This window comes from Micromys minutus (assembly GCF_963924665.1).
Source record: "Micromys minutus genome assembly, chromosome: 8".
Lineage (NCBI taxonomy): Eukaryota > Metazoa > Chordata > Mammalia > Rodentia > Muridae > Micromys > Micromys minutus.
The window spans coordinates 28,596,353-28,616,339 of record NC_137977.1 but is presented as its reverse complement, the minus strand read 5'-3'; positions in this window follow the sequence as shown (position 1 = coordinate 28,616,339).

The window sequence follows — 19,987 nt, the reverse complement described above, 5'->3', positions numbered from 1 at the left end:
AACAATAGGTCTTGGTGATGCCCACCTGTCTCATTCACATAGTGTATTCTATTTTTAGGGTCTTGACTTGCCCTAATGGTAACAACAATGAAAGGCATGATGAAGTCTCATGATTACTGTCTTCCTTCTGATCAAAAGAGGCCACATGAGACACAGAAGGAATTAATGATTATGTTTTCACCATCAAAGCACCTCTATTTGGACACACCCACGTTAGGAAGTGTGATCTCTATCCAGGTCATATAACTCAAGGCCTGTTGCTATCAACTGTGTTCTCAAGGGGAGTGGTAAGACTGACAAGTTGCTGGAGGTGAACCAGCAAAACAATCATCTTTGTACTTGGAGCTGAGAAGATGCCTGGTGGTGCCTCATTCCTCTTCTCTACTTATATCTGGTTCCACAGCAGGCATTACTCAATGTCATCAGCTCCACTTTGAAGCAAAGTTAAATTTTTGAAGAAAGATTAGTAGATTGGTAGACTTTATGGGTGTGCTCTCACTGATGGGGTATGGCCTTTCCAATTGCCTCCAGAGTATCCGTTCAGGCACCTGTACTCAGGTACTAACTGGCCCTTGTTGGAATTTGGGCATCCTTCCTTCATCTGGAGTTAATCATGTGACAAGAAAGATAGCTAAACTTTTGCATTAGACTTTGCCCATCTTTTACAGAAATGCCAGCAAAGCATTGTAGAAGAAAATTAACTTTAGTTCCCCACTGTGCTTAATAATAAATAAATGGTTGAAACATTTAAACATGCCACAAATGAATGACTAGACTCTCAGCAGCAGACCATTCTTCTTTCTCTGACTTTAGACTAACTAACTGACATCCTTCATCTTTAATTTCCATAAATTAATCATTGTCCTTACCCATGAAGGCTTATTTTTGTTAATTCTTCCAAAGCTTAGGACTTATATGCACATTAGTTAATTATGTCCCAGGGGAAATATCTGAGTATCTCTTTCTCCTAATCATCTTTGGAGCCACTTTTAATACAAGCTCTGTTCAATTATGCGTTCTTAGAAAAGAAACAGTAAAGATATGGTTAAGAACAATTCAAATCTTGCTTTTCCATGTGATATTGGATATGAACTCAGCCTTGCACGTGCTAGGCAAGTACTTGATCTCTGAGCTGTATCCACAACCCAAAAGCTTATCTTCATTAATTCAATACACATTGAGTACCAAGTTTCAGGGATGATGTTAGCTTCTGGGAGTAAGGTTATAATATAAAGATAATCCTGCTTGCTTGAGATTTCTATCCTGGCAGGAAAACATATTCAAATATACTTAGATGGTATACTCTTACTTAAAATTGCATTTTTCTCTGAAGAGCTAAAAGGCTAGTTATATCTAAGAGTTAGGTTAGAATGAGAGAGCCAGGAATATTCCTGAGAAGAAAGCTACAGGCAAGAACAGGAACTGACCTGACAAAAGGAGAGAAGGACCACTGTGTTTGGGGAAGCTGTGGGAGGTTGGTACATCTGTAGCACAGTGTGGATGAGAGGTGTGAAAAGGAAACTTGGGTAAACTAAGATGACCTTTGGAAAGACAAGGATCCTAACTAGCTATTTCACTTCTGTGTTGCAGACTCCTTGAGTTACACAGAGTTTTGTTTTTTACACCTCCCTTCCTTTGCACTTATTATAAGTTTAGAAGGCATGAGAATATCTTTAAAATCATATCATGTACTTCAGTGAAATCTGCTAAATGGGCTGGGCCACCAGTGCCCTGGCAAGTTTCCTGTTCTGTATTCCATCAACAGTAAAAGAAAATGATAATAATAATGTTAAAACTAGTAAAATATAGTAGTTATGGTCTGGCAAAACACTTTTCCATACTTCTGCAGAAACTAAACCAAGCTGAACTAAACTGCCACCGCTGCCACCACCAATACCCCAACCAACCAACAAACAGGCAAAGAAACAATTACTTAAATATAGACAAATTATCATTCAACAATAAGAATTAATTGCGAAAAACTTATTGTTAGGTGATTTTGCCCTCACTCAAATAACATAGAGCATTATGAAAGTAGGTGGGTGTTTGGTACATACTGTCTCTATGCTGCCTGTAGTTATCAAAACTGTTAAACAGTACAGAATTATAGATGTCTATGTTTGTTACTATTGTTTTGCTTTGACAAAATACCTGATCAAAGCAACCTCAGTGAGTCAGGGTTTATTTTGGCTCACAGTTCAAGAGGGACACAGTCTATTGTAGTAGGATGTTCTCCTGTCTGGGATATGAGAATGCTGGACACAGCATTTGCAGAAAGAGGTGAATATTATTTCTCAGCTTGTTTTATCATGCCCATCTTTATTCAGACAGGACCCCAGGTCTTTAGACAGTTTCCTTCATATTCATCATGGATCTTCCCTCCCCAGTTAAACCTTTCTGGAAATTCTCTGAAAGATGTATCTAAAGGTTTGCCTTCTAGTTGATTTTAAATCTGGTTGATACAATGAAGACTAATAGTTTCAAGGGCTTTGAATGAGAAACATTTTACAAACTTTCACTATGAGCTGATGTTGACTAAAATTCTTTCTATCTGCTGGTGCCGGGAAGTAGGTTATCTTAAAATAAGACTATCTGGAGTATTTAAATTTCATAACTGTAGTTCAAAAATCTAATGTATGTAGTGATGAATTTTATAATAATTTCATTTGAGATTTTCAATTATAATTTTAGACTATTTTTGGGTAGAGGATAACATAGAACCTGTTATCATATTTAATTTTTAAAACAAAAACAAATTAATATTGAAATGGTTTAGCACTTGAAATTAATTTTAATGGTCTCCTGGTCTCTGTGCCACTGAATCAGAACCTATGAATTCAGAAGTGTAGTTGAGAATTTAATAAGTTCTTAAGAATTATATTTAGACACTATTAGATTCATACAAAAATTAGATTTTGGATTTTAATCAGTTATTCTGAAAGTGTATCTAAGTTCACATATTCAATAAAGCTTTATGAGAAGCAATATACAGCTTTTGGAGACAAAGTAAATTAGTGTTAAAATGGCTAAAAAGCATGAAATAGTTGTTAGAGGTCAACTGAATATTGCTAACATGATGCATGACTGGTGGAGACCAGCCTTGGAAACAGTACAATGAAGCCCAGCCACTTCCAAATTCTTGCTATTGATGCATGGATTTCAGTGATTTATGCACTTTTAAAGCCTTGCTTACATTTTTGGGGATACCATAATGTATCTAGAAATTGCAGTTCTTTGTGTACATCCTAACAGTTATTTTGAACACGTTTAAAGATGTTTCTTATATATAGCACCTCACAAATAGTGATTGAATTTATTTATAAGAAGAACATTTCATAAGACTCCAGTGTAAAGTTTTAAAGTATAGCCAAGACAAACTCTGGTCTAAGGATGACATTGACCTCAGCTTCAGTCAAGTAAACAGCAGTCTTTGTCCATGCATGGGACTATCAGAGGAGTTCTCAGGGAAAACAAACACTGGTATGAAAGCTGCTGTAGACAGTATAGGCAGTATGTTAAAGACAACAGCTATGCCAGCCATCTGAGACTTTGGGGTTCTTAAAATAGGACACGGGGGACTCTTGTAAGAGGGGGGGAGATAAGATCCAAAATGAGTTGTCCATAAAGCATTGTTTCTTGATTTCAACACCACTGAATATTGACTAGATAATTCTTTGTTGAAGGATATTATCTTCTTCATTGTAGAATGTTTAACAGCATCAGTGGCCACTAGATACCACGAGCTTCCCTTTTTCTCAAGTTGCGACACCAAAAGTTATTGCCCAGAAGACAAAACTGCTTCTGTTTGAGAACTACTGTTACCAATAAACAAGAGAACATCATTGTCAGTAAAGAAATGTAGAGAGCTGTGATTTTATGCGAATATATCACATAATTGCATAAATATAGGTACCTCTTGTATGATTGGCTTAGATAGCTTCCCTGACATTCAACACTACTTTGAGCTGCTAACATTTCCACTGAGAAGTATCAAAGGGTATACTCACTTTCTCCCATGTTCAAAATTTGCTCTCTTTAGGACTCTGAGTCTCAGTGAATGTACCATGTTAGAAAACTAGAGTTCCACAACTCCCATGACCACTGAGAACACATTGAGAGTCTTATGGCTTCAGTTGCATATGTATCTGAAGATAACAGTGTCTGGCATCAGTGTGAGAAGAGGCCTTTGTTTCAGGGAGGGCATGTTTTCACAATATAGGAGAATGCCAAGGCACTGGGGTGGAGAGGGTGGTTAAGAGCAAGTGCACTTTAGTGAAGACAAGTGGAGGGGAAGGGGGAGGAGAGCAGGGTTGGGGAAGAGAATAACATTTCAAATGTAAATAGAGAGAGTATCTAATTAAAAAAAAGAAAAATAAAGTTTATTTAGTCTGTTTCTTCTTCCTCATCTTCTACATGTGATCAATCAGAAGAATGTGCCTCATGCACATAAGGAAGAATGAAACTGTAGTTTGCACAAAAGTGAATAGCACTGGAGATTTTTATATTAAATAAGCTAAGCCAGTCTCACAAGTACAAGTGTTTCTTGCTTTCTCTTCTTTGTGGGAAGAACAAGACACAAAAAATAGAGTTGTGGGAGGACAAAAGCCAGAAAAGCTGGAAGGATGGTACTAGAGGGAACAAATAGCAATTACATGTTAGGCATACATGAAAAAGGAAAACATCAATATGTATAATTCATATATGTCAATAAGATATGTGTAGAAAAAATATACTTGATTCTTACTATGAAGTATCTCCTAAAATCAAATACTTTCCACCACTATTACTACTGTGGTCAAATTGGCATACTCTTTTTTTTGTGTGTGTGTGCCTCAATTATTATATCTGGAATGGCTAAGTAGTTATCTTCAGTTTCTTCTGCAGCTAAGGGTACCCAGTGTGACTTATTTTAGACTAATGAGATTTTAGTAGGGTATCCTCTGAGATGGTTTGAAAGATGCTATTATCTAATAGAAGTCACAGGAATGTTTCGATTATCCCTTCCAATCACTCAGCTGCCCAGAAGACATACTTCATGCTGAGAGTTGTAATAGTCATCCTGCAACCCTTAGAAAAGACCACTGGAGTCCACCGAGTGCTGGTGTAACATTTCTCAACTGTGAGACTCATGGCCAGAGCTGCTGCTGTCCTGTTGTGTTTTTATATAGGAAGTATAATCTTTGCTTTCAAGTCTTTCAACGGTGGTACTCTGCTAGCTGATTATGGAGTCACTGGTTTCGTGATATTTTCAATGGTGGCGGTTCTCTACATGTTAGCCATTTTTCTGGTAAAATGACATAAAGTAATGCGTGTGGTTTGGTCCCATATCCAAAATGAATTTTTTATTTCTTTTGCATCATCTTAATAGTCTTGCCAGCGTAGATAGGCCCAGGAGAGGAACTTGGCCACCCTAAGCTCTCCTTCAGAGGACGTAGCCACAGCCATTAAGCTTAGTGCAGAAAGATTCATGAGTACAGAGAATGAGCCAGTATCTGAATAGCAAACAGCTGGCACACAGTGAACCCTTACTTCCCATTAGGCACTTTTATACTAGCAGCCTCTAGTCTGAGAGAGCATCATAAGGAGGCTGAGTACTGGTTGACTAAAAAAATTGTAGCTTTTACATGTACACTTAGGCTTCTGCCTGGCTTTGTGGCTTTGTACCACTGAATTGTATTCCCTGAGACCCTATATTGTGTGCCTAGAGTGGTCACTGCCCAGTCTTGCGAGTGAAGAGGAAACATTGGCAGAGACACAGAGACAGGACATAGGCAATCATAAATAGGGAGAGAGCTCTGTATACACATCCTGACTTTTTCTTCCTCCAGTCTGTTACATTTGCCATTCCAGTTGGGTCTCCCAGTGGAAGCTTATCTTTTGGGATAAAAGACCATCAGGTTATTGAGAATTCTCACACTCTATGTGACTTCCTTTGGGATCATCAAGTGACAGTTCACTCTCTGTTCATAGAATGCTTAAGGAGTCAACGTCCCACTGTAGTGCACTAAGTGGTTTTGTTAACCTGGAATAGGTGTTTAAAAGATGCTTGATTCATTGATATTCCTATTTATTACAAGATATTATTCTAATTTTGGTTGCTATGATTACATGAAATTTTAAGAAGTTAAGGCCTGGCAATTGATAAATATTCAGTGGTAATAACTTCTTATTAGAGAATTTGAACATGCTACCATTTTAGAATCCAGCTAGATCTGTGAATATGGATTTAATGAAATGGAAGGCAGTGCAGATAACAGGTGAAAACAGTATCCTATGTCTTCAAAAAGATAGGCTCATGCTGCTGTCGGTGATGACCTCTACCTGACTGGCCTGAAGCCACTGCCTTCGGAGTCAAGGGCTACATGGCTGAAATCATTTTGGTTGTTCAGTTTTTTGTTGGTATCACTTGTGTGGATCCTGCGTTACATGCCCCTACTACTCTGCTTTACTCTTCTAGGTGTCTGTGAGCCATCTTACTTGTCGACCAGTGTGATATACATCATATAGAGCTGCCAAGTTCCAAAACTTGTCACCTGATAGTTGAGTGCAAGGGAAGAGATCTTAGGCTCATCTGTGCTGATTCATAGAGGAGACTTTGCAAAGGGCAGCTATAACCCTGGGCTAAAGATGAAGTGACAGGACACCTAGGGTTTTCCTGGTTTAATTTGTAAAGCTGTCCTCAGCATGCATGGAAGAAAAAACATTATACAGGGGAGAAATTATAGAAAGAAAATGCATGAAATTGACTAACAGGAAACTGCTGGGTTATCAACTGTTCCAGAAGATACCTGCTGTCACCTTTGCTGTGTCTCCAGACTTCTAAAAATCATTTTTAGCTGTGGGTGAGAGGGATGCTTTGTTCCTGTCATCCATATCAAATGGTCTGCTGGATAGCAATCAAGCATGAGGTTAGCACCAAGCGCTGTATTGGCAGTGTTTCTGAGTAAGACCCAGGACTCTTCTGAGGCATGTAGCTGCAGGCCATTGGGAGGAACCATTTGTGACTGGAGGACAAAACTGATGTCTACTCCTTTCAAAAACCATGTTGAATGAGAGGGAAAGTATCCACTCAACATTCCACATTCTCCTAAGGAGACTGAAAGAATTAGGGAAGGGCAAGGGGAAGGAAATGTTGCTTTAACACTAATAGATCAAGTTCATTGGCATTCTATGGCCGGTCACAGGTTAATTGCATTCTTTCTGAAGGAGATTAGTATTTTTTGACTGTAATGTAGGTACCAGTACAGCTGTTTTATATGAAACATTTATTCCCCAAAACAGCCATGTCTGCTGGCTGAGACCATTCCCAATGGACAAATAATATGTAGGGCTGTCATGCGACTTACACAATGTCAGACAGGTTTTATACAGTCCTCTAGCTCTACACATTGTGCCTTAATTACCTAACAACAAGATAGGTGAAGTCTATAGAATGCTTTCATGCTTAGAACATGTTAGCTGTGCTCTCAACCACTGTGACTGTTGGGTAGTAGTACTTCCATCTTTTAAGTGGGGAAAGTAAGATTCTGAAACCCTAAGAAATTGGTTATGTGTCTCTGGACAAGGTACTTGACCTGGTATGGCTCTTTTCTATGCTATGCTAGCTTGAACACTAAAATGAAAGAGAGGGAAGAAAAACAAAAGTTGGGTTTCTATGTTGAAAACCTGAGAAAAACCAAAGCAGCTTGGGGGAAGGATTTGCACTGACAACTGTGCACTTTACAAGGAGGCATTGGTACTCATGTTTCTACCAAGCACAGCAGAAGGAAACAGAGCCTGTTCTAAGCCTTGGCCTAGGAGGCTTAGATGATGAAGATTCAGATGGGTAAACTTTTATTCTACCATGGAGGGCACCTGCAGTGATCCTGCCTCTTTCAGAAGCCACGTAGGGTGCCAAGGTCAAGATAAAATCATCTTATTATGTGGTAATTGGCACCAAAGAAATCAGGTCAGTGTAGTGTTAATCCTGGCTCTGCCACTATAAATTTAATTTAACCAGTAAAATGAGCAGAATTAATCTGTTGTAGTTTCTAAGAGTAAGCATACCTAGTTTTCATCATAATGGCTGGTCCACAGTACACACTCAACATGGAGTCTTCATTAAATTTTTGTTATGATAATTAATCTGTATCATAGATAATCCAAGCCAAATTTCCTGTAATGTGCACATATTTTTTTTCTAGTGAGGGATGGTAGAATTGTGTTCATCTCTTGAAGTTGTACAAACTATAAAATTTAAAACAAAATTTAAAATTGTTTTTGACTGCCTTCATTTTACCTTTTCCACAGACTGGACGGCAGCTATCAATTTGAACTCAATATTACAGTTAAGCTTCAACAGTTTCAGTGTGAAGAGACAAATCTCAGCATGCAAACAATCTAAAGAACAGCGCTGATTTCTTTTTTTTTTCCACCCTGATTTCTTATAGTCAGACGATACTGTGTTTTGCTGTGGATAAGAGACAGAGTCTCCTGTAGCCCAGGTTTACTTCAAAATGACTATAGAGCCAAGAATATATTTGAAGTCCTTCTCCTACCTCTACTTTCTGAGTTTCTATTACACACAATTGCTACCACACTGGTTTTATGCAGTGATGGGGATCAAGCCTATGGCTTTGGGCATGTGAGGCATAAGTTTATTAAATGACCCTGGGTGAAGTTGTGACACCAGTCAGTTCTGTTCTTTTAAGAAGAATGCATGTTGTTCCTTTGACATAGAAGCCAACAAGCCAAGAGCACAGACCAAAGGATGCTTTGCAATGTCAGATATGTCTAATGTGATGATGTCATATAGTTTTATGTAGACAGATACAGCACTTTCTTCATTTTCCATCGTATTAATTGTATATATTAAAGCAAAAGTAAAATGTGTTCATGCTTGACAGACTTAATTATCCTCCCATGGAGAAGTGACAGCCTTTTCTTTTATGGTGTCTCTTTTTTCTCTGATGCTTTAGCTTTTCTTTTTCATCAAACATTCTTAGGCACGTTTGTTGCTCATGTTTCTTAATTTTATTAATATTTTTATGTTTGTCATTTTAATATAATGAAATCATGTTTCCATCCTTATTCTCCCCTAGTCCTCGTATATACCTTTCCTTGATTTCTTTCAAATTCATTACCTCTTCTATTTAATAGTTACATACACATATATTTCTAAGCACATAAATACACTATGCTCAATCTACATGATGTTACTTGTATATGTTTTCAAGTGCCACCTTTAAAAATACTTTATTTTATTCATATGATTGTTTTGCCCCCATATGTCTGTATAGAAAGTAAATGCATTATCCAGGAGGCCAGAAGAGAGCATAGGATCACCTGGAATTAGAGTTATAGATAGTTATGAACCTCCCTGTAGTTGCTGGTAATTGAATCTGGATGCTCTGAAAGAGCAGCTATCTCTTCTAGCTAACTATTTGTATCTGAGTGAATACATATAAGCTTATACCTTTACATTGATTTTAATTTCAAGCATGGCCAAGAACAATATTAATAACTAAGCCTGTGCATCTTCATACTTATGTCTTTGTATGTAAACACACACATATACACGCATCCATGTACATATACATACACTTGTGTAAAAGCTATTGTAGAGTATAGTCCTAGAAATGGAATTCTTATCTCCTGGAAATATGTTCTCTGAGCTTGGATAAAAATGCGAAATTACTCTTGGGAGAAATGGTAGCTTCACTCTAAGTAAATGAGAAGGATTCTTTCCTTACACATTTGCCACAAAAACATTATTAGTTTACTAAATTTTGGTGATCTTTATTCACTTGCAAAAACTGACTGGAATGCAAAAACTATTGTGATAGACGTTCTGAAATAACATAGTCACCACATATTGACTGTGAGGGAAAACACTTTTGGATGAATTCTATATCTTTAATTTATTCTTATCAGGGTTGTCTGTCAAGTTTACCTTTCTTGGAGATATGAATTCATTGATACTATTCTTCAAAGAAGCCATTCATTAAAAAACTAGAAGCATACAATCAAGACAAAACTTAATCTGGAGCCATAGTCTCCAAATGAAATTTTGTTAGTGCTTAATAGGAAAGGATGGCCATAGAACCTAGAAACGATTTGGATATAGCCTCTTAGATATGGAGCAAAGTTTAGGAAAACAAAATCTGAAGGAAAAAGTGAGAAAAAGGTCATCAAGAGTTTATCAGTATGGTGGTTTGAGTGCAATTGCTGTTTGGTTCCCAGTTGGTGGAACTGTTTAAGAAGGCTTAGGAGGTGTGGCCTTGATGAAACAAGTGTGTCATTGTGGGCAGGTGTTAAAATTTTAAAACCCTCTAGAGGGCTCACTTTTGCTCTTTCTCACCACATCACATGCATCAGGATATCTGCTCTAAGCTACTGCACTAGCTCCATACCTAACTGTCTGCTACCATAATCTTTTCTGTGATGTTCCTGGACTAACTTTCTGAAACTTTAAACAAGCTCCCAGTTAAATCTTTTTCTTTTTTGTTTATAAGTTGCCTTGGTCACAGAGACTCTTTAGAGCAATATAATAGTGACTAAGACAATCAGTATGACTTCTTCTAACCCTGAGAATTAGACAGATGAGAGAGAAAGAAAGTAGGAGGAGGAGGAAGAGAAATAGGGGAAGTAAAAGAGTAGAAAAAAAGGAGAAACAGTAAGAATCCAAATTGGAAGGGAGGAAGTTGTTTTTCCTTGTTTACAGATGACATGATACTTTCGCAAACCATTAAATTCCACCTAAAAATAACCAAACTAAGCCAAAACAAATGAATAAACAAACCAGCAAAACTCCAAACAACAACAGTAACAACAACAACAACAGCAACAACAACAACTCCTAAATAGCAAAAAACTGAAACCAATCAACCATCAGCACCAAAAAGAACCAACCTGTTCAAACTGTGAAATAAATCAGTTTCAGGTTACAAGATTAACAGGCAGCATTTTAATATAGTAATAATTAACTAGCTGAAAAGGGGTTGATAAATGAATGAAGCAGAGTCCCATGGTCCATATGAACATTCTTTTAAACACAGTAAGAATATCTAATACACTTTTTCTTATACCACACAGATTTGTTAACTATAGATATGATGCTATACAAAAGTTCTCTGGAGTCTACAGGTGCTCATCACCCCTCCTTCTCCAGGACCCAGGCAAAAACAATTCTACTCTGCTTCTATGAGTTTAGCTTTATAGACACTATTTTCATCTTTCTGTGATCAGCTTCATTCACTAAATATAACATCCTTACGCCTCACTTATGTTGTCACACATTGCAGGCTCTCCTCTCCTCTTAAGGATGAACAATAGACACTGTCTTGAAGTACCACATATGATCTATCCATTCTTTTACTAAGGGGCATATTATTCTATCTCCCATAATGCTGACATGAGTACAGAATGCACAAATCTCTTCTACATTCTGAGTTTAATTCTTTGGGATAAACATCCAAAAATGGACTTGCTGGGCCATATGGTACAACTTATATTTTATTTCAAGTGTGAGGCTCTCAAGTGGAAGAGTCATATGATTTGGTTCACATTTCAAAAAGATCAGTTAAAGTGTCATGTTGGAAATAGCGTAGGTTTTCATGAACTGAAAGCTTAGAGAACAGATAAGAGTTTATGACAGCAATCAAGGAAAAGAAGGTCAGGGTCATATAGAGACATTTGGGATTTTCACTAGAGAGTGTCAGCAAAGTAAAGATGTGAGCAGCCAAAATTTGGGCTACTTTGCCTTGCTATGAGTCTGTGGCTTCACAGAGGAAAATCTGTGCAATACCTCCATAAAGATTGGTGCTGACCTTAGCATTAGAAGTGACTCACACTGGATGGTAGTAAATTTGATAGATTTATTTTTTATTTCTGGCTGTTTGGTAGGTTCTGTTGATGAACTAGAAAATCTACAGAGGAGAAAGTCTGTAAGATTAAGCAGAGAAGATATGTAGAGCTGGAATGTTTACAAAGGTATGCATTTGCTGATATTTATGCTCAGGAACATGCCATGAGTTATGTTTTTGAAAACTTATCAAACTAGGAGGTTGAAGAGATTTTGCCCTGCTTGTTTAAGTACATAATGATGAATACGAGGGCCAGAGAGGTGGAAGGGCATATGTGTTCCTACATTCAAAATAGGAAACAAGAGCATTTTTGAGCTTGGCTGTTGGGAAAGAGTATGGGTATTTCTTAGATGCGCAGGTCTCAATGTCTGTAACTCACTTTAGAAGTAATCTTCTAGAAAATAGACAGGCATATTCTTTGAGAGAGAATCTATGTGGAATTTTGCATGGTAGTTAGAGGGCACCTAAAGACAGCAGATGAGAGAAGCTTCAGATCCTAAATAAAAGTAGTTAACCAGCCAATAGGCTTAGATGATTGGCCTATAGCAATCACCCCTGCTAGGGAAATGAGTCAAGTGTTTTTTATTCTGCATTGATTCCTATTGTTCTATTGTCATCCATATATTGAAAGAAATTTTGGAGTAGATATAGTCTTATCATGACAAATAAGTTGCTTTTATAAGACATTCTGCACTCAGAAGTTGAAGGAACGATTAGCTCATGTTTATTAAGTATTTCCTCTGGGTCACTAATTCTCCCAAGACCTATACATCTACTTGAAACTTTGCATCAACCTGTGGAATGTAAACAATTTTGTATCTATTTTTTAAGTGTCAGATTCCAGGTTTGGTTATGTTAAGGTGGTCTAGCCCAAGGTCGTATCCAGGCTCAGTTCTGATAGCATGTACTGTTGTCATGGTAACACACTTCAGAGAGATTCTTGGTTGTTCAGTGTTCTGAGTGGCACGATAGCCTGCTAGTTCAAAGCTTCATTTCTGAGGTCAGTCTTGTTGGATTTTAATTCTGAATTCACTGCCTAGGCTAATTGGACAAGTCTCAGTTTCTTCATTTCTACATGAAATACATATATAGTACTATGTCTGTCCAATGTGAATGACAGGTGATTTTTTCTCATTTTTTTATTCCATGTTTCTTCTCTAGAAACATCAAATAGCTTTTCAAAGTCTTTGAATTCAAGCTAGAATTTAAACCTATATCGTATTTCCCAAGATAGCACAGTTATTCATGATCAAACAAATTTAGGAAACATATCTTAAAGAGCTACAATGCAAGCCAGCATGTTAATGACTGTAGAATCCTATAGTGGAGAAGGATTGAGATGGTTCAGCCACCTGTTTCCAACCAGATTAGTTTTCCTTGTTCTGGAATGCAATCAGCAGCTAGGAGAGAATGAATAAATGAGAACTTTATTAACTTGGATTAATAGGTTTATAGCCTGTTAATTAACAGTTAGAAGGGAAATTAACAATTTAGAAAGGACAACAAGTTGCCATGTGGTAATGGCAACCTCTGAGTGCAGAGTGAGAATTTTGAAGTTTGGTAGCAGTGGAAAGCTAGCTGAGCATGTGTGAGTAGGTTAGAAGAGTTAGAGCTTTGGGGACTGGGTTGGTTTGGAGCAACAGCAGGAGTTGAATGTCTCAGTACTGGTGGGTCCTGGAAAGGACTCAACAGTACAAAGAATAAATTCTTGTCTGCAGCCAGAATGAGGCATCTCAGAGGTTGGCACAAATGAGACCACAGCTTGAAGCTCAAATCAAATCTTAGATGCTAGAGCAGTGGGAGCCCAAGCAAGTTACTTGCCTAACATAGAAACCTAGGACATTGTGAGCCTTCAATGAGTTTGTCTCCTTCAGTCTGTCTCCAGTGAATCTCAAAGGCCTTCCTCCTTTCTTTCCTCCTTGAATAAGGGACCCTTCTAATCTGAATATCCAGAGCCTACATTCCCTCTTATATAGAGCAAAGCAGGCCCTGATTAGGTGAGTGTGTATGCAGGCAAATGAGGCACCTGGTAGATCCAATCTGGAAAGAGCTGTTGAATTTAAACAGGTGACAGGGAGCGGGTGTTGGTCATCATGGTGTGATGATTTGCTGGAGCTGAACCTGTGAGTGTTTCTAATTATGTTTGTGGGCTTCTTTTCCCACCATGATGGCGGCAAGAATAATCTACTCTCAGAAGGGTGTCACAGGAGAGTTTGCACTAAGAAGTTTTGGGTTTTTTTTTTTTTTTTTTTTTTTTTTTGGCTGCTATGGTGACAGTCCAATCACCTTTGTACTCAGAGCTTCTGCAGTGGTCTTTGTCTAAAACTGTCACACTGTGGTCACATCAGACTCCAATGGATAGCTGTAAGAAGGACATTTCAATCTTTGGTCATCCTTATTGACTGGGCTATAGCCTGTCCCTGGGCCCACCTGATCCAGGACTTTGCATAATATTTTTTGTTGAGTCAGGATTTTCACATTTGGGCCTTGGCTATAGCTTTGTTGATAACTGGGGCCTTCCTTAAACACGGAAGGATGATGTCATATGCAGCCCACCACTAGCTCCTTGTCCTCAGGACCTGAACTTTAGGTTAGTATAAAGTTCTGAATCTGAGGCCCCTTCTACCTCTTAAGTATTATTTTCTTCATTATGCTCAAAGTGATTAGACTATAGAGGATTTCACTGGACACTAGAAAGGAAAAGTCTTACTTTAAAACTTAGAACAATTATGTTTTTCCTTCATTGGATTTCAGCCTTTGCAGGTCTTAGCTTTCTCATCTGTAAATAGCAATGACGGAAATGTGTTCATAGGGTAGAAGAGAAAGTGAGTGAACAATGACCACATTAAGCATGTCCTTAATGCACGTGAGCTCATTGTTGCCACAATCATTTTATTCAAAACCTGAGTACTCATATCAATCATCCTTTGTATATTTTTTGTGGCCCCAGTATTTGTTTTTCTTAATTTATTATTCCTATTAGAGAGTGAAACTTTTGGTTGTATGTACATTTAAATTTAGAATTACATAGATTGCAAAGAGCACCACAATGGCCCAGAGCATTGCTTGGGGCCACACACTGAATTGCAGACAGGACCACACTAATTAAAGTGTTCCTGTCATTTACTCCTCTCAGAATTTTTAAGCTTTGAGAAATAGGAGGGTTGGGCTATGTGATCACTTCTGGTGAGGAGCCTGCTGTCACTAACCTTCCATTTTGATGGTCTCTCTGCCTTTACTCCATGTAAACTCTCCTTCAGCCATTCATTTGTCACATCTAAAAGATTCTGCATACAGGAAGAAAATTAAAGCTCATTTTTATAAAGGTGTGCTCTGTGAGTCATATCTACCCATCTTTCAGAGAAAGTTCCAAATTGATTTTGGTATCTGAGTAGTGATCCTGTATCTCAGAAAGATGTTTATTAGGTTTTAAAAATGATAACTAGAGAGATACTACAAAAATAAAATTCCTGGAGATTGAGATCTAGTACATCATTAATTTGCTTTCTAGCATAACTATTGGAGAGTACATCCCCAGCTCCTGGGGGCTTCCTATTACTGTTAATTAATTTACTAATTAACATGTGCTTTTATTTATTATATGTATATTGAGTGGTTGCTGGGTGCTAAGTACCACGTGAAGCTAATTAAGGGCGAAACCATCACAGAAGGTTTGATTTATAAAAGTTCAAACAAGAAAACACATATGTTTAAATAATTTTAATATATATATATATTTTTTTTCTTACAACTTTATTTAAAAACAGAGATACATGTACAGACTTTGAAAAGCATTTTGGCATAAAACTATATGAATATATTTTTGTCAGTACTTGATTTTTTTAAACGTTTGATAGTATGCATTGAAATCTTACTAGTTACAATGAGCATAAAGTACATGGAAAACAAAATGTAACATGGAAATAGTCAAAGTTTTTTGGTGTGTTAAGATTAAACATAATGATTTTCAAATTCCAAAATTTGTTACAAGGCTATTTTCTTAGCTCTTGAGTTATTAGTGATTTAAGGTCTAGATGTACTCCCCTCTGAGAAGGTACTATAAACTTATTATTTTTCTAAGAAGGACTGAGGCTTTCACTTTTTGGCCTTTCTTTTTGTGAGCTTAATATGGTCTGTGAGTTGTTTCTTGGGTATTCAGAGCTTTCTGGGGGCTGGTATCCAATTATCAGTGACTGCATGTATTTTTGTGACTGGGATACCTCACTCAGGATGATAATTCTCTAGATGCACCCCTTTGCCTAGGAATTTCATAAAGTCATTGTTCCTAATAGCTGGGTAGTACTTCATTGTGTAAATATACCACAATTTCTATATCCATTCATCTACTGTAGGACATCTGGGTTCTTTCCAGCTTCTGGCTATTGTAAATAAGGCTGTTATGAACATGTTGGAAAATGTGTCCTTATTGTATGTTGGAGCATCTTTTAGGGTATATGCCCAGAAGTGGAATAACTGGATCTTCAGGTAGTACTATGTTCAATTTTCTGAGGAACCTCCAGACTGATTTCCAGAATGGTTGTACCAGCTTACAACCCCATCAACAGTGACGAGTTTTCCTCTTTCTCTGCATCCTCGCCAGCGTCCTCTGTCATCTGAGTTTTATATCTTAGCTATTTGGATGGGTATGAGGTGGAATCTTAGGGTTGTTTTAATTTGCATTTCCATGATGACTAGGGATATTGAATATTTCCTTAGGTGCTTCTCAGCCATTTGATATTCATCAATTGAGAAGTCTTTGTTTAGCTCTATACCCCATTTTTTAATAAGATTGTTTGATTCTCTGGATTAACTTCCTGAGTTCTTTGTATATATTGGATTTTAGACCTCTATCAGATGTGGAATGGGGAAAGATCTTTCCACAATCTGTTGGCTGCTGTTTTGTTTTCTTGACAGTGTCCTTATGCTTACAGAAACTTTGTAATCTCATTAAGTCTCATTTATCGATTTTTGATCTTATAGCACAAGCCATTTGTGTTCTGTTCAGGAAATTTTTCCCTGTTCCTATGTGTTGTAATGTTTTCCCCACATTCTCTTATAATAGTTTCAGTGTAAGCTACGAATATGTGGCAGGAGAGAGTTTCTTAGCTTAGAAGATAAAGCATGGCATCCTCTACTCTTACATATTCCTTTTATCTTTACTAATCTCTCTCTTTCTAGTCCTCAGAGAACCTTTCTTTTCCCAATAACTTCAGGGAGAAGTCAGAAAGAGTGGAATCAATTCACCAAATGGACAGAGAGGAAGAATAAAAGGAAGGCTTGCTGGAAACATTAATTTTTTCATTAATTCTCTGAGAATGCTATACAATGTGTTTTGATCATATTTAACCCCCTCTCAGACTCTTCCCAGATCTATCTCTTCTTTCTTACTCATCCAAAATTGTGTCTTTTAAAAGAGAACTATTAAGACCAATTTGTGCTTCTAAATATTTGTGGATGTGTAGCTTTCCACTAGAGTGTAGTCTGCTTATTGGGGTTACACCCTTAGAAAAAACTAACTTTCATTTTCTTGTTTCTAGCAATTTTCAATAACTCCCCAACAGGGTAGGACTTCCTGACCCACTTCTCTCTCTAGTCAATTGGATTTGCACAGATGTTGTAGGTACTGAAACAACTGTCATGAGTTCATATGTGCAGCTTCCTTGTTGTGTTTAGAAGACACCATTTCCTTTTAGTCATCTGCCACTTCTTGCTCCTATTCTCTTTCTATCCCTTCTAGTGCAATGATGTTTGAGGAGGGTGTGTATTATAGATGTATAATTTAGTTTAGATCTACGAATTCTGCTATTTCTTCTTCTCAGCACCTTGCCCAGTTATGGGTCTTAGCATTAATAGCTTTCTATCACAAATAGAAGCTTCTGGGGTAAAAAAAATTGAAGATGCTTTAATCTCTTATTTTATTAATCTCTTATTATAATTATTAATAAATAATTCTAAGTTATTAATGATCAGTAATACTATGACACTTTAGAAGATGAATGGCAGTAGGTTTTATCTTAGGGCCTATGACCTGTTTATACTTAGGTTCTTGAGTTTCATGACTTTTTCATGATATGCCTGCTGATTTAATAGTGGTATAGACATCATGGGAAGGAGCAATAACTTTCTGGTTGATTTATGGTTTGCTCCACAAGAAGAAACATTTGATTATTTTTATATAATAAATATGATAAAAATATAAAGGGTAAGGTTGGAGATGCTTGTTTCTGTAGAGATCAATCTATTTCAATCTCCCTGATGATTATGGCAGGAGTTTCTTGACACTACCTCAATAGAAAGACATACACACTCAGCCTTCTATTTTAATAAACCTTAATCAGTTTAATGGCTGGGCCACTCCCAAACTTCCATGATGCTAATGCATCGACTTTGATAATCTTGAGTTATTCCTTACTAAAATTTGTATTCCATCTTTGATACCATAGACGTAAAGTGGGGGCAACCTGGGGCTACTTATTTTTTGGCTTTTACATGATTGATACACTGTATTCTGCAGGTATCAAGCATGCATCCTATTTCTTTCCTTGTATGGTGATTCATTCTTGTCTCTTGGTCCACTTGCCTGTGAATCTTCAAGTTTTTCATCTGTCTCTCTGCCCAGCCATTGGCTGATGACAACTTTATTTACTAATTAGAACCAACTGGGGTTAAGAACCCTAGGGGTCGGCTTGGTCCATCTGCCACCCAGACCAGCAGTTCCTAAAGATTTAAAGACTGGTGAGTAGGAGATCTGGGCAGCCAGGGAGCAGAGAGAGAGTTCTGAGGAGTGCGCACGGAAAGCGCACCCCCGTCATACTTCCACCCAGTGGCTTTGGGGCACAGAACAGGGCTAGGCCCATCTGCCACACGGACCAGCAGTTCATAACGTTTTAAACACTGGTGAGTAGGAGATTTGGGCAGCCAGGGAGCAGAGAGATCTCTGCAGAGTGCGCACAGAAAGCGCACCCCCACCTGCCTGATCCAGGGACCAGGAACTCAACATTGGAACCTCTGTTTCAAGCCGGAGACTTTGGGGTGCAGAACAGGGCTTGGTCCATCTGCCACCCGGACCAATAGTTCCTAAAGTTTTAAAGACTGGTGAGTAGGAGATCTGGGCAGCCAGGGAAGAGAGAGCTCTGCGGAGTGCTCACTGAAATTGTGCCCCCACCCTGTCTGATCCAGGGACCAGGGACTCAGCATTGGAACCTCTGTTTCTACCTGGCGACTTTGGGGCGCAGAACAGGGCTCAACCCATCTACCACCTGGACCAGTAGTTCCTAAAGTTTTAAAGACTGGTGAGTAGGAGATCTGGGCAGCCAGGGAGCAGAGAGATCTCTGCGGAGTGCGATCGGAAAGCATGCCCCTGCCCTACTTCCACCCAACAGCTTTGGGGCAAATAACAGGGCTCGGACCATTCACCACCTGGGCCAGTAGAGATCCAGTGTCATAGACCAGATACAAGGGAAAGGTAAGAACATATCACTGACAACAAGATGGCAAGAGGAAAGTGAAAGAGTATATCCCAAGGAAACCAAGACAACCTGGCAACACCAGAACCCAGCTCTCCCATAACAGCAAACATTGGAATGCCAAACACTCCAGAAAAAGACTTGAAATCATACCTCAGGATGGTGAAAAAGATACTTAAACAAGAATGGGAGGAAAAGCAAAAAGAATCAGAAGCTTTTAAAGAGGAAACAAGAAAAACACTCAAGGAACTCAAGGAACTAGAGGAAAACAGAACCAAAGAGATGAAGGAATGGAAGAGGGAATTTAAAATGGAAATTGACACAATAAAGAAAACACTAAAAGAGATAACCCTAGAGGTAGAACACCTAAAAAAAAAATCAGGAGTCACAGAAGCAAGCATTTCCAATAGACTACAAGAGATGGAAGAGAGAATCTGGGGGGCAGAAGACATCATTGTAAACATAGACAAAACAGCCAGAGAAGATGCAAAAAACAAAAAGCTCCTAACCCAAAATGTCCAGGAAATCCAGGACACAATGAGAAGACTAAACCTAAGGATAATAGGAATAGAAGACAGAGAAGAGTATCAACTAAGAGGCACAGTAAATATCTTCAACAATATCGTAGAAGAAAACTTCCCTACCCTTAAGAATGAGATGACCACAAGCATAAAAAAA